At 50.1% G+C, this 15,380-nt stretch overlaps 1 protein-coding gene across 3 annotated transcripts in view; it reads left to right on the top strand.

The window, feature by feature from the left end:
- SEMA5A (semaphorin 5A) overlaps window positions 1-15,380 on the top strand; it is a 473,120-nt gene that overhangs the window by 98,137 nt on the left and 359,603 nt on the right. For 2 of the 3 annotated variants that reach the window (XM_062212001.1, XM_062212002.1), the window contains exon 2: window positions 8,504-8,656. The gene's annotated coding sequence lies outside the window, so the exon portion shown is untranslated. The remainder of the gene's footprint in view (window positions 1-8,503; window positions 8,657-15,380) is intronic. The other variant, XM_062212003.1, reaches the window with a different exon arrangement.

Below are 15,380 nucleotides of genomic sequence, written 5' to 3'. Positions count from 1 at the left end.
CTCCCTGCCCGCAGTTCTCTGTTATCTTGCTAAGGTGGAGCTAAGGGGCAGCATCAGGAAGGCTGTTAATAAAATGCATGGGAGTTGGGATTTTCCTTAAGTGAGTAGATTATAGCTGCTCTCATCACAAAAAAGCAAAAAGTGACTCCCCAAGATGTCAGGTATGCTAATTTGTTTTTTTATTTTTTATTTATTTTTGACAGGCAGAGTTGAGAGAGACTTCCTTTTCCATTGATTCACCCCCAAAATGGCCGCTACGGCCAGCATGCTGTGCTGATCCGAAGCCAGGTGCTTCTTCCTGGTCTCCCATGTGTGTGCAGGGCCCAAGCACCTGGGCCATCCTCCACTGCCTTCCCGGGCCACAGCAGAGAGCTGGACTGGAAGAGGAACAACTGGGACAGAACTGGTGCCACAACTGGGACTAGAACCCCGGGTGCCGGTGCTGCAGGCAGAGGATTAGCCAAGTGAGCCACAGCGCTGGCCAAGTAGCCTTATTTGTTTTGCTATAGGAAGCGTTTTACTATCCACATGCACTCCCCTGCATCTGTTGGAACCCTGAATTGCACACAGTCAGGCTTATTTTAACAGGTAAAGTGTGCTTTATAAGGGTCCAGTCTGTGATATTTGAGACAAGGCCTGCTGCTTTGCAGCATCTACATGTGTTTCTCTCCTCCCTCCCTCCTCTCCCCTCCCCCTCTGCTCCTTCCTCTCTTCATTGTTGCGTCCCTGCCTCCTCTCTGCTGCCAGCTCTTCCCTTCTTCCTACTGCGTGACTGGGAGCCCCTGGTCCCCAGCTCCCGAGAGCCCTCCCCAGAGGCAGTGTTGCTCTCCCCCTCAGTGCCCAGCACTGATGTCCCAGAGGTGGCCCCCTGAGGCCTGGACAGCCAGCTTGGGCCCAAGGACTAACAGGGGCTGGAGGGGACAGCAAGAGTGAGTGCATTTTCCTCATACCCCCACCTCCGCTTGCTGGGTTCTCCAGAAAGCTCTTCCCAGCTAAGCCTGTGGACAGCGTGATGGGCTCTTACCTGTAATGTTCTGTTTCATGTTGTATTATTCCTGTGTGGAAAATTCTGGTTCTCCTTATATTTTGGTCTTAAACTTGAGGTCATTCATTCTTCCATTTTTTCTCCTGATTTTGTAGACTGATGTTTCTGTACAACAGATTTTTTTTTTTTATGATTTATTTGTTTATTTGAAAGGCAGAATTATAGAGGTGGAGACAGAGAGAGAGAGAGAGAGAGAGAGAGAGAGAGAGAGAGAGAGAGAGAGAGAGGAGTCTTCCATCTGCTGGTTCACTCCCCAGTTGGCTGCCATGGCTGGAGTGCGCCAATCTGAAGCCAAGAGCCAGGAGCATCTTCCAGGTCTCCCACGCAGATGCAGGGGCCAAGGACTTGGGTCATCGGCTGCTCTTTTCCCCGGCATGGCAGAGAGCTGGATCAGAAGTGGAGCAGCCGGAACTGCAGGCAGTGGCTTTACCTGCTATGCCACACCACCCGCCCCACACCAGATGTTTTTCACAAGTGGGCTGTGATGCATAGCCCCTTTATGCTGTTTGAGGATGGCATCCTATATCCCAGTGCTGTCCGAGGCCCAGCAGCTGCACTTCTGTTCCAGGTCCCTGCTAAGGCACCTGGGAAGGCAGTGGGCCCCTGTCACGCACAGGGAGACCCGGAATGGGGTTCCCAGCTCCTGCCTGTGGTCTAGCCCCGCCCTGAACATTGTGGCCATTTGGAGAGTGACCCAGAGGTTGAACCGCATCTTTCTCTCTGTGTTTCTCTCTCTGTTACTCTGCCTTTCAAATAAATGAAATCTTTTGAAAAAGTCAACAAAAATCTAACTCAGATACTGAATGTATATATGAGAGTGTCGGCTGTGATTTCTTGGTGAATAATCCCAAAGCAATGTGCCAGTTGTAGCTCCTGGGTTTTAATGTTGATTTTTTGGCCCCACCTGCACTTGGGGCCCTGGACTCTTTGCGGTGGAGCCTGGAGCCAGTCCTCCGAGACGTGTCGGTCACCACGGGAGCTTCAGCTCTGGGTTTCTGCCTGCTTCTTTCATTTCCATCTTGTCGAGGAGTTCCATCCATCGTTTCACACCTGCAATGGTATCCTTGAATTCAATTCTTGCTTTTCTCTTGTTCAGGGAGGCCCAAGACTCTGCACAGGGCTTGTGATGTTCCGGCAGGACTCACAGAACTTAGGAGAGTGGTTCTTTTTATTGATGTGACTGACGTCCGATTTGAGCCAGTAATGGGATAGGTGGTGGGCTGGAGACTGGGAGGCTGGGCACCGTCTTCCCGTTCTGCTCTTCTATGTGGGCACACGGACGGTGATGAATTCCCCCAGTGGGAATGCGTGAGAACACAGATGAGGGAAGTCACCTGAGCTTGGGTTGCCCTTGGGGGTTGAACACACAGCTGTGGAAGTGAGGAAGTCCAGCGAACCTTGGGAGTTGAGCACATAGACGTGGAAGTGAGGAGGTCCACCAGACCTTTGGGGTTGAACTCACAGATATGGAAGTGAGGAGGTCCACCAGACCTTGGGGGTTGAACACACAGATGTGGAAGTGAGGAGGTGCACTGTGCCTTGGGAGTTGATCTCACAGATGTGGAAGTGAGGAAGTGCACCAGACCTTGGAGATTGAACACATAGACATGGAAGTGAAGAAATCCACTGGACCTTGGGAGTTGAACTTGTAGACGTGGAAGTGAGGAAGTCCACCAGACCTTGGTGTCTGGGATTGGCAGCTGGAGTTGAACACAGAGACAGGGCCAGTGTCCCTGTGTCTGTCTGTGGTCTCCAGCCCTCTCCAGAATCAGACAGAGAGAGCATGGCCTAAGGCACCGCCCATAAGCAGCATTGTCAGATAGTCTGTCTGTTGTGCCCTGTAGCCCGGGAGAGCAGAGGCACACTCCCCAGGCAGGATGTTCAAGGGTTGAGAGGTTACCTCCAGGAGCTGTTGAGGGCCAGAACTGCACGTCTGCTCCCGGCCTGTCTTTCCTCTCCCTGCAGGGCCGCTGTATCCATGTCCCAGCTATGGCTCTCATCCTGCCTTCCCCTGAGCCCGCAGGGATGGGCCCTGTCTCCCTTTGGGTGGCGTCTCTGCTCTCTCTCATGGTGACATTCCCTGCAGTCTGTGTGTCCCCGAGTGTCTCATTTGAACCTTCTTCCCACTCCCCTGGATGTGGCAGGACCCCTGCGGGGGATGCTCTGCTCCCTCCCCTCTGCCCCTTGACCGCCCACCTGCTTCCAGTCTCCTGCTGACTTCTTTCCCTCCGCAGACTTGAGCGCAAACCCCACTTCGTGTCTGTGGTCCTGCTATCTGCAGTCCTGATTTTCCAGCTAGCAGAGTTGCCCAGTTTCACCCGGCCCCGTTCAGTCTGCATTCCTGCAAGCTCCTGTCGTGGGTGGCCTGCAAGGTGGGATTTCCATCAGTTCAAGGAGGCTGGGCGAGTGCCGGACCCTGAGGCTCCACCCTGGCACGGCTGTGGCCAGAGTAGCTGCTTACGTAACACCTGTCGACTCCCAGGTATTCCTGCCCTTTGTTTATTCTGTAACTCACTCGGACTTACTCCATCTTCTCATTAGTATCCTCCCTGTCTCCTACTCATCTGCCAAAGCCAAAATCCCATTCCGCTTCTTTCAGGGAGATGCTCCTTGCTCTTCTACCCTGGAAGCAGTTTCTCTCCTCCCGTGCCATAGTATTTACTGAAGTAGGGAGCAGAAACATAGCCGTGTCCGTGGGAGCTCCTGAGAGCAGAATTGATTCTGCTGTTGTCCTCTTCACCTTCCGTGCATGGCCATGGGTTGTGCATGGCGGCTAGCTGACTGACAGACTGGTACCAGGATGTGTGTCAATTGTACCCCAACAGCCACTGCAAAGTTCTTGCGAGTAGAGAAACTGGCTCAGTGATTTATAGATTTCCTAAGCTTATATCTGGTGAGTGTCTTTTTATCTCTCCACCAAACTTTATGATGCTTGGTGGTCTTGCCCATCTTTGTTTTATTTCTGGTATAATTATGCTGTTGTCCAGTTTCCAAGCTGAGCTGTTAAGACAGGCCTCACGTGGTAATTTCTCTCTGGTGTTTGTAGGGTAGGCTGACCTCTGGGTGCTGCAACACTGCTACTCATTCTGAGTGGCTGGGTAGGGGGATGGGGTGAATTTGAGCAGAAGGCCAGGCGCTGGTGGGCACTTAGTCATAATTGATGTGTAGGATTTTACTGCCGCATTTTCCTGTGGAGACAATGTTAGGAGTCGCCGAGTAAGGCTTCTGGGGGAGTCTCAGAGTTCGACTCCAGCGCTGGTTGGCTTGCAGAGCCCTCACACCCTGCTGCTCCGGGTGGCTGCTGTTCTTCAGGGTGTTTCTCGAGAAGTGTGACACCGAGGACTGCGGGGTTGTTTGTACCAGGGTGGACGCTAAGCTAAAGAAGAGAATAGGTTTGTACTGAAACAGAATTGAGTCAAGTCAAGAAATTTACCATATGATCCAGCCACTTTACTCCTGGGAAGTTACCTAAACCTAAAGAGATCAGCTGATCTGTACTTGTGTGTTCATTGCAACACAATTCACTATAGCTAAGATACAGAATCAACCCAGATGTCCATCAACTGTTGACTGGATAAAGAAATTATGGTGTATGTACACTATGAAATACTACTCAGCTGTCAAAAAATGAAATCCTGTCTTTTGCCACAAAATGGCAAAATAAGCCAGTCCCAAAAACACAGATACCACATGTTTTCGCTGATCCCTAATAGAGCACCTGAAATGTAGTGGACTGGGGTAAAATGGACTTTCTGCGATCTGATGACTGTTCACAGCCCTCATCTCTGCTGCTCAGGAACAGTGTTGTGTTCTTCATACTATTTGTTGGACACTTTTCCTTAGATTAGGGTTAGCTTTATGATCATTAAGTAAACTGAAAATAGATCTTTCTAGACATTTTGGGGGGGGGGCAGTGCTGTAGCATAGCAGGTAAAGCCGCAGCCTACAATGCCCACATGCCATATGGGCACCGGTTTGGGACCTGGCTGCTCCACTTCCAATCCAACTCTGCTATGGCCTGGGAAAGCAGTGAAAGATGGTCAAAGTGCTTGGAACCCTGTACCTATGTGGGAAATCCGGAAGAAGCTCCTGGCTCCTGGCTTCAGATCAGCGCGGCTCCAGCCATTGCGGCCATCTGGGGAGTGAACCAGTGGATGAAAGATCTGTCTGTCTCTACCTCTTTCTGTGACCCTGTCTTTAAAATAAATAAAAGAAATCTTTAAAAAAAAAAAAAAGATTGGGGCTTGGGTGGGACAGAAAGTAGGGTGGGAAGTATCGTTGTGTTCCTGAATCTGTGTATAGGAAATTCATGACAGTTGTGTAACTTAAATAAAATAAAAAAAGTTTCTAAGAAGTTAGAAAAATAAATTTACATGTTGATAAAACACAAGCCCTTCTTTTTTTTTTTTAATTTTTATTTATTTATTTATTTTGACAGGCAGAGTGGATAGTGAGAGAGAGAGAGACAGAGAGAGAGGTCTTCCTTTTTGCCGTTGGTTCACCCTCCAGTGGCCGCTGTGGCCGGCACATCTTGCTGATCCGAAGCCAGGAGCCAGGTGCTTCTCCTGGTCTCCCATGGGGTGCAGGGCCCAAGCACTTGGGCCATCCTCCACTGCCTTCCCGGGCCATAGCAGAGAGCTGGCCTGGAAGAGGGGCAACCGGGATAGAATCTGGTGCCCTAACCGGGACTAGAACCTGGTGTGCCAGCGCCGCAAGGCGGAGGATTAGCCTGTTAAGCCACGGCGCCGGCCAACAAGCCCTTCTTACTAGGCGGACTGTGATGTGTCTGCTTTAAAACACCCGTACTTCTCTGCTGGGGTGAGCCTTGGGGCTTTCTTCTTGGTTTTCTAGAAGGCACGTCAGTGACTTGTGACTTCTACATGAGCTATCTGGGACTTCCTCGGGAGAGGGCCCAGGAGTGCAGCTTCCAGACCTGCAGGGCCGCTGTCTCTTCCTTTGGCTGGGCTCGCGGTCCCGTCCTACATCGAGGCTGTGCCATTGGTGCCCAGTCTGCTCTCCTTGGCACCTGTGCGAGTGCTCTGGAGCCGTCTGTGCTGGGCGAGGGCTGAGGCTCGGCCATCGCGGTCCTGATGCCGTTCCCCGGGCTGTCCAGGCCAGGCTGGTGACGATGTCTGTTTTTCCCCGTTGATGTAAACTCAGGCATAGGAATAACCACTGAAGCCTGCTGCTGCGCTGACCTGCTTGGTAGACTTGAGATTCTGAAGGGATTCTGTGCCCCAGACCGAATCACCTGAGCTCCATCGCAGGAGTTGCTATGTGGGCACTGGGTCTTGACGTCTGAGGAAGGTGGGGCCGGTGCCACTGTGCAGGCTGGGGCTGCCCCTGCCTGGCTTCAGTGTGGATCTTCCCTGCCTGTGCTTCCTGATAGCACATTCTCACCATGTGCTCCTGTGGGCCTTGTGTTTAAGAGAAGGTCTCATATCCTACAGTCAGGGCTTTATGTCCAGCTGAGGGGCCGCCTCCATAAAACCATGACCTCCCTAGTGACAGTCAGGGGACCCATCGGCTTTGTTTGTAGTTTAATCCAGACACTTAGGGTTTTGTCAAAATTGGCACGAATCTGTGGAGCTGTCCAACTTCCTTACTTCAATTCTGATTTTGAGCTAAACAGATACAAGGGCCATTTTAGTAACCATTGCTGTACAGAGGTTTTAGGACTTGAAGCTCGTGATAGTAACACACGTTAGTAGAGAAATCCTAACTCACTGACATATTTTGTTGCCACACCCAGTGGAGATATTACTGGTGTTGGGAAAAAGAAGTTGGCTGCTCTTAGGAATTCTTCCCGGAGTGAGCCTGCTGCTGACCTGGGGGAGGGCTCCCTGGCTCCTCTTTCTGTCTCAACGACTTGCATCTGCACCTGGTCTTTTCCCAGGATGTTGTCACACCCCTCTTAGATCCTACTGGGACCTTGGAGTTGGCCATGCTGCACAGTGTGCATGTACCTGGGCCACTCCAACGGTGTTGCCTAGGTCACCCCTCTCTTCCGGAAACTGAGCAAGGACAGTTGCTGGGGGCGGGGGACCTCAGGCAGCGCCACCTTGTCATTGCTCTCTGACCTCTGAGCCTAGGACTTCTAAAATGGCATTTCAGTAGAAACAAAGTTTTATAAATTTCCAGCTGCTGTTCATTTTCTGTAAGCAGATGGCCTTTCGATCATCGCTGGAGTAGACCATGAGGGACTCGTTACCTAGAGATAGAGCCAGAATGTTCTGGAAAGTTCTTCTCTTGCTTTTCCTTCCACCATCCCCAGCTGCTCCGTAGGAAGCAGGTGGTGCTTGGAAGGGGTGGAGATGGCTTCAGTGCACTTCAAAGCGTAGGCTTCGAGGGGAACAGAAAATCCATGAGCCTGGAGGTGGAGGGATCAGCCTTTGATGGTGGCTCTGTTCCTTCATGGGTGATGGGTGGAAGTTAGCCATTTCTTTCTTTCTTTCTTTCTTTCTTTCTTTCTTTCTTTCTTTTTTTTTTTTTGACAGGCAGAGTGGACAGTGAGAGAGAGAGAGACAGAGAGAAAGGTCTTCCTTTTTGCCATTGGTTCACCCTCCAATGGCCGCCGCGGTTGGCGCGCTATGGCCGGCGCACCGCGCTGATCCGATGGCAGGAGCCAGGTGCTTCTCCTGGTCTCCCATGGGGTGCAGGGCCCAAGGACTTGGGCCATCCTCCACTGCACTCCCTGGCCACAGCAGAGAGCTGGCCTGGAAGAGGGGCAACCAGGACAGGATTGGTGCCCCGACCGGGACTAGAACCCAGTGTGCCGGCGCCGCAAGGCAGAGAATTAGCCTAGTGAGCCGTGGCGCCGGCCGAAAGTTAGCCATTTCTTCCACATTCTGGAATCCGAGTCTCTGTGCAGGCTGGTGTTTTGGGGGCATTTAGTTTTCAGGATTTTTATTATTATATGAGGAAATTAGGTTTGATTTTGGTAAAGTTCATTGTTTTTATGATTCACAATTCTGTTTCCTATAAAAGTTTCATAATTGTGCATCAAAGAGATCCATAGGCAACTAAAGTGCAAACTCACAATTTGGGTATAGTTTGTTCCACTCCTGCCTTTACCTCCTGTTTCTGCAATGCGTGGCTTAGGGGACTGAGTATTCTAAAAGAACAATGAATGTGTAATGTGTAAATGCACAGACCAGTCTGTAAGCCTTTTCCAAACTGCGTAATTATAAAGGGTTTGCATCATGTTTTATCCACATCATTCATACGTTAATGGCACTCAAACTTCCACTTCTCAGGTTTTCTGAGGTAGGAAACCTGTAGGAGCACAGGAGCCTGTGAGGAGCTGCCTTGGTTGGGGTAACCGAGCCGTTCTGTGTCACTCTGCATCTCGCACTGCGTGGGCAGGCTGTGGATAGAACCTTCTAGAATTGTTCAGCATTGACCACAGAGCCTTTTAAAATGAGTTAACAGGATCTCTCTCTCTGTCCTGTTTTGAAGCGTTGGCGTGTGAGAGTTGGGCTGGCGTGCCCATGCGGCCGTGGCGTCTCCGTGTGATTCATGACTGAAGAAGCGTGGCCCCCACCGCGTCTCTCCTTGGTAAGAAGGACGTCATCTCGGGACGTAAGGCATCCAGATGTTTTCTAGGTCGAGGTATGTTGGCCGCCTCTGAATGGGCAGTGGCTCTCTCTGAACGGTGCTGAGTGAGCACGCTTTTAGAGAGAGCGGTATTCGTGAATGTGAAACTCTCTGGGGCAGACCCCACTGTGAAATCCCTCAGGAGCCCGGAAGGCCTGAGGGTGCCAGGAACCAGTGGTGACAGTGCAGCTGCCCACCTGCTGAGCGTTTGTCTCTGAGACGGTGCCTTCTGTGCTGGGCCCCTGATTGCCTTCGTGATGTGCAGCACCGTCATCTCGCCGTCCCGGCCCAGCAGTGCCCCACCAGCTGGATAAGGCCTGGACGCCTGGTGTGTCCTCAGGGATCCGCCTGCTCTGGCCTCTGCACACAGTAGGGACTGCCCCATGTCAGAGTGCTCTCCCGCCCACCCGAGGGGTGATTGCACCTTCCCAAGGCCAGCTCGACGCGCAGTCTGCACACTTAAGCACCTCGCACCTAGGTCTTCTCTCCCTCCCCTGTCTGTTGGTGGAGCTGGAAGGGTGGAGGATGGGACAGGTTGGGGACAAGATGGGGAGTCCGTGACACAAAGAACAGCAAGCAGAGAGAGGGAGAAGGACAGGGCGTTAGTCACTGAAATGCTGCCACCTCGTTTTTCTGCCCAGTTCTCCTTCCCATCCAAATCACAGCTCACTGTAGCGAGTGACCATTCAGTGGCCAGCAGCTAGGAATTTTCATGGCTATGTGGAAGGTGAGCACAGAGGGATTTTAGCAGACTCTGTTGTAACTGCAGAAACCCTGGGGAGTAAGAGGACTTTTCCATTGCTGGACACGGTCCGTGTGCCCGAGTGCGTTTGTCTAAGCAGCAGCAAGCCGTGAGCTGTGCTCCCTGTACAGCCGGATAGATGTGATCCGTGGCTGTGTTTGGCTAACCCAGAACGCACAGGTCACTTATGAGATGGCTCAGGTAGGGTTTTCTACTTTGCTTGTGAAATCGTTTCTGCATGTGACGTTGAGGTTTTGTAGCCTTGTACGTACGGCTCCTTGTTTATGTTGGGGGCATGAGTGTAATTATCTTGGACTGTCTGACAATGATGCTGACCAAAGATGTTCTGGTGTGAAATAATCTTTTTTTTTTTTTAATTATGAGCACAGACATGTGCAGGAGTCAAGTTTGAACAGGATTGATGCAATTAACGTTGTAAGATATCACAATGCTACTTCTGCCACACACATCCAAGGGTGTGTGTCACTTTAAAAAAAATTAGGCTTTTTTTCTTACCAAAAGTACTCTGACACCTCATGGCGTCTGAAAGGGGGGCCAAACAGCTTGAAGGGACCAATTATGTTGTGTTCTATTTTTTTAATGGAGTTCAGGAAACTAACCTATTTTATTCATCCATTCATTCTTAAAAATAAGTACTTATAGTAAGTTCTGAGTCTGCTTTAGCAAAACTTTTGGAAGCTTGTCTTTCTCAAGGAGTCTGTGGTCCCTGGATACTTATTCCATTCATAATTGGAAAGTTATATGTTAATAGCAATGATATGAAAATAAATTTTGATTATGAAAGTATTATAAAACTATGTGGGATATCTTGCTAATTGAAAAAAGAAAGTTGTGGAAAAATATATATTACAGAACCTCGTTCTTCTAGAAGTACTCAGACGCGTGCTGTGTGCACACGCGCCTCCTGTGGATGGTAAAGCCTGGAATATACGTCCACACACAGCAGCCTTTCAGTGGAGCTCACCTCTGGGCTTGATGGTGTTTGCATCTTAACAGAGTTCTGTTCATTGTTTAACATTTTCAGTAGTATTGTTTTTGGATAATGTTTTGAAATTTAAATATGAATGAATACATGGGTTGATGCAGGGAAAGCTGATGATGGAAAATGTGGAAAAGAAGGGAAAAATCCATCCCCAGTGCCTTTGACTGGCATTTACGGTAGTCTTCCATAGTACGGTCCTGATAGCAATTTATGGAGCTGAAACAATGCTTAGCATCAATTTTTGCATATTACTTTTTACTTGTGGGAACATATGCCTCATCATGTTATTGAAATTATTAATGCACCTCAGTTTGTTATTCTTGTTAAGATTTATTTCATTTACTTGAAAGACAGAGTTACAGAGAGGGGTAGGGAGACAGAAGGAGCGAGAGAGGAGAGGTCTTCCATCTGCTGGTTCATTCCCCAGATGACTACTATAGCCAGAACTGAGCCGTTCCGAAGCCAGGAGCCTGGAGCTTCTTCCAGGTCTCCCACATGGGTACAGGGGCCCATGGACTTGGGCCATCTTCCACTGCTTTCCCTGGTGCATTAGCAGGGAGATGGATTGAAAGTGGAGCAGCCAAGACTACAACCTGTGCCCACATGGGATGCTGGTGCTGCAGGCCAGGGCTTTAACCTGCTGCACCACAGTGGCAGCCCCAGGGCACCTGTAGACGCACCGTAATGTAAGCTCCTGCATCTCTTTTGCTGGGTGTATGTGTTTCCAGGTTACAAAAGTCACAGATGTGGTGGAGTAGGGCATGAAAGGGCTGATGGCACAGAGCTCACAAGCTTGGGTCCCAGGCCTCCTTTGTAGCCTGCTGTACATCACAGTATTGTGTCTCCTGGGGAGAGCAGAAACCTGGTAAAACATTCATGCTGCTCAAACAGTGACCATTGTTTTCTTAAAACTGTCTTTTTTGGGAGGACTACCTCATTAGATCAGAATAGCTGTAGTTGATTTCCTACTTCAAAACCCAGGAGTTTGAAGAACAGCTCCAGCTGGCTTTGTGAAGGGATCGTAGATGTTTGTAGTTCATTAGAAAATGTGTTTTGTGGCCGGCGAGCGGCTCACTAGGCTAATCCTCCGCCTTGCGGCACCGGCACACCGGGTTCTAGTCCCGGTCGGGGCGCCGGATTCTGTCCCAGTTGCCCCTCTTCCAGGCCAGCTCTCTGCTATGGCCCGGGAGTGCAGTGGAGGATGGCCCAAGTGCTTGGGCCCTGCACCCCATGGGAGACCAGGAGAAGCACCTGGCTCCTGCCATCGGATCAGCGCGGTGCACTGGCCGCAGCGCGCCTACTGCGGCGGCCATTGGAGGGTGAACCAACGGCAAAGGAAGACCTTTCTCTCTGTCTCTCTCTCTGTCCACTCTGCCTGTCAAAAAAAAAAATAATAATAAAATTAAAAAAAAATAAAACACAAAACCAAAAAAAAAAAAAAAAAAAAAGAAAATGTGTTTTGCTAAAACCTGTCACTGGGGATCTTCCTTAAGTTGTGTTAAACTTGATAGCATTCATTCCCTTTTGTGTGTTTCATTGTCATTATGATATTTGATGGACTTTTTTTCCAGGTGGTCATTAGCCTTTACTCTCAGGGAAGTGACCGTGGGAGAGAACAGGGAACGACTGAAAGATGAGTGTGAGAATTATTTGTCGATATTTTATACTGCGAGCTGGTTTTAGGCTGAATATTTTTATTTCAGATTTTCAGACTTGTTTTTTTTTCAAATATTAACGTTCTTGTCATTTGTTCTTATTTCATTTGTTCGTTAATGTTGTATTTGTTTTTTTTTAGGAAATTATTTATTTTGAATGTGTTAGATCTCCCATCCACTGGTCACACCCCAGATAGACATAACAGCTAGGGCTAGGCTAGGCCAGGAGACAGGAGCTTCACCCAGGTGCCCGACATGGGCGCCAGTGACTCAAACACTTGGGACATCTTCCAGTGCTTTTCCCAGGCCGTTAGCAGGGAGCTGGATCAGCTGTGGAGCAGCGGGGACAGGAACTGGTGCTAACATGGGATGCTGGTGTCACGGGCAGTGGCTTTACCTGCTGTGCCACAATGCTGGCCACTGTGCTTTTAAAGAAGTTTATTTTAGCGATGTCAGATTTCTTCCTCATAATCATTTCAGTCAATGGTTAGAAATTTAATAGAAACTTTCTTTTTGTCATTAAAAATATTGAACTCTCTGGGGTGGGTGTTGTAGCGTAGTAGGTTAAGCACTGCTTGCTACGTCTGCATCCCATATGGGTGCTGGTTCCTGTCTGGGCTGCACCAAGTCCAATCCAGGTATGTGCTAATGTGCCTGGGGAAGCAGCAGAGGATGGCTCAGTCCTTGGGCCCCTGCACCCACGTGGGAGACCCAGATGAAGCTTCTGCTTCCTGACTTTGACCCGGCCCAGCCCTGGCCGTTGCAGCCATTTGGAGAATGAAGCAGCGGATGGAAGATTCTTTCTCCTCTCCCCTTCTCTCTCTGTAACTCTGCCTTTCAAACAAAGAAAAAACATCTTTAAAAAATTTTGAACTCTTTGATTTAGCTACTTAAAAATAGATTTTTCTTCCTGAATTCCTCCTGTAGTGTTATTCTACCTCTGTCCCCCACCGACAGAAATCTGTCCCCCGTTTGAGTTTAGTGAGGACGGGCAGACAACCAGAAGATCCCAGCTGCAGGGTTCGTAGCCAAACAGCTGAAATTCTTCTCTTCTTTTCTTCAGTCTTCCTGGTAAGTGAAAGGGCGGCTTTTGCATTCTGAGAGGCTTCGCAGCTCTGGCCTTTGTGTGTAACAGTGGTATTTTAGCAGGTGTCCGTTGATAGAACTTGACCCATTGTGTTGAGTGTCAGGAAGTCATCGACGCAGTGCTTGGCCGCTCATCTCATCCTTGTACCTGACTTTTGGTGTTTGCTTTAGATGGCGGTGGGGGCAGTGGAAGGCTGGTCGTGTCACACAGTGTGGGTGCTGATGTCCTCACCTGGGGGGTTCAGAGTGTGTGCCTACGATATTCATTTGTTAGGATGTGCTTGTGGTATGGCTTGCTATGTCTGTAAACTCCCAGTGAACCTAGTGCTTTCTGAGTTATACTTTAGCCTGGCTGTGGACAGAGAGAAACACCACTCGGCTTTCACCCCTTACTTTTCTTGAGTGTTTGGATTTCAGGAGCGTAAAACGAGGAAAGTGAGAGGGTGGTGTTCTGGGAGTGGCGACGCAGGGGGCGAGGTGTTCAAGGCAGACTGAGTCTCTGGGGACAGCGAGATGTGACGACAGGACTTGCCTCCTGCACTGCTGGCAGTGCCTCTCTGAGTGGCCCTCTCCCACTCAGGGCTCTCTGCAGGTTTTCCATCTACCGTTATTACAAGGCGCATCCGCGGCTTGTGCGTGCCAAGGGGTCGCATGTTGGGATAAAGACCTAATCTGTCATTCTTCATGATGTTCGAGGTCCCAAAGCTGTGGATACTGCTGCTCGGGGTCCCTGCCCTGTTGTCTGGTCAGTGTGACGGGACATCTCTGAGAGACCCAGCAGGGCTGTGCAGACATGAATGGTGTTGTCACCCGCACCAGTTCCACCTTGCAGCACCGAAGTTCACTGATGGGGGAGAATTGTCTGCTCCCTTTGTCCACATGAGATCGCACCAGAATTCCCGCTGTGGGACTGGGGAGACCTTGCCTCTCCCTGGGTTCTTTCCGTGTGGGATCCTGGCCCTTTTCCTCTTTTGTTTGGGCGAGGGCCTGCCAGATACGCCAGCGACTTGAAGGTCGCCAGCTTTATGACGGTTATAAATACTTGTGAGTCACCACCGTGTGGTGAAGTTCACGTCCATTTTCTTTGTTTGGCTTCATGGTTGGGTCAGGCGGGGGCTTGTGTCTGTGCGCTGTTTTTTCTCAGATTCCCGTTAGAGGGCCAGCTGCGTGTGGGGCTAGTTGCTTGGATTGGAAGATTGACATGTGTGTAAAGAGACGGCCCCTGGGCTAAACCGTGGGTAAGAGCTTTCTGGCAGGACTTTGCTAAGGGCATAAAAATGGCCCTGTGTTTGGCTCTTTGGGTTTCGTGGGACTCGGGTGTTCGTGTGTTAGAGCCCTGGTCAGGGCGTGTGAGAGGCCCCAGGCAGCCTGGTCAGTCCACACTCAGCCACAGCGGCTTTTCATGTGGTGTGCTGGTGACTTCCAGGCCTCCGCGGGAGTGGGTCATTGTGCTTCCTTGGCTTTTTGCTTGCAGCCTGAGCAGTAACCAGGATTGGCTCAGCCAAAGAAGGAAAAGCAATGGTTGGAAAGATGGTCGGGAGATGCTGGGAAGTGAATTCCATTGTATTTTCTACAGCTGTGTCTAAGAATAGTGACGGGCCCTGGGTTTCCAGGACTGAGGACTTAGGCGGGTGGCCCTGGGCCGTTCACCAGAGCTCAGATTATTTTCAGTGCAGTTCGGTTGGGGCATCTGCCCTGCTCACAGCTCAGCAACCACGGACTTTGGGAACGGCTCCTCCTTTTTGCCTTGCACACAGCGCTTCTAGCTCCAGTGGTGGTTTGAAGGCGAAGCACCTGCCCAGGCTGGCCAGTCGCAGCGTCCTACCTGGTGGTCACTCTGGTTCGTTGGGGCTGAGGTCCACGACCCAAGTTTAGCCAGGCTGGGTGTTGTTTATTCACTCCTTTGGTGCTTAGCTTTTTATTGATATTACAAAGTAACTGAGGCAGTTTTTTTATTTTCAAAGGTTTATTTTATTTATTTGAACGATAGAGTTGGAGAGTAAATGAGAAACAAAGAGAGATCTTCTATCTGTGGTTCACTCCCCAAATGATTGCAATGGCTGGGGCTAGATTAGGCCAAAGCCAGGAGCCAGGAGCTTCTTCTGGGTCTCTCATGTGGCTGCAGGGGCCCAAGCACTTGAACCATCTGCTGCTGCTTTCCCAGGTGCATCAGCAGGGAGCTGGATTGGACAGAGAGCAGATAGGACCCAACCTGTGCCCATACAGGATGCTGGTGCTGCAGGTGGAGGCTTA

This window comes from Lepus europaeus, chromosome 15, assembly GCF_033115175.1.
Source record: "Lepus europaeus isolate LE1 chromosome 15, mLepTim1.pri, whole genome shotgun sequence".
Lineage (NCBI taxonomy): Eukaryota > Metazoa > Chordata > Mammalia > Lagomorpha > Leporidae > Lepus > Lepus europaeus.
This window is presented reverse-complemented; position numbering and strand designations above follow the sequence as displayed.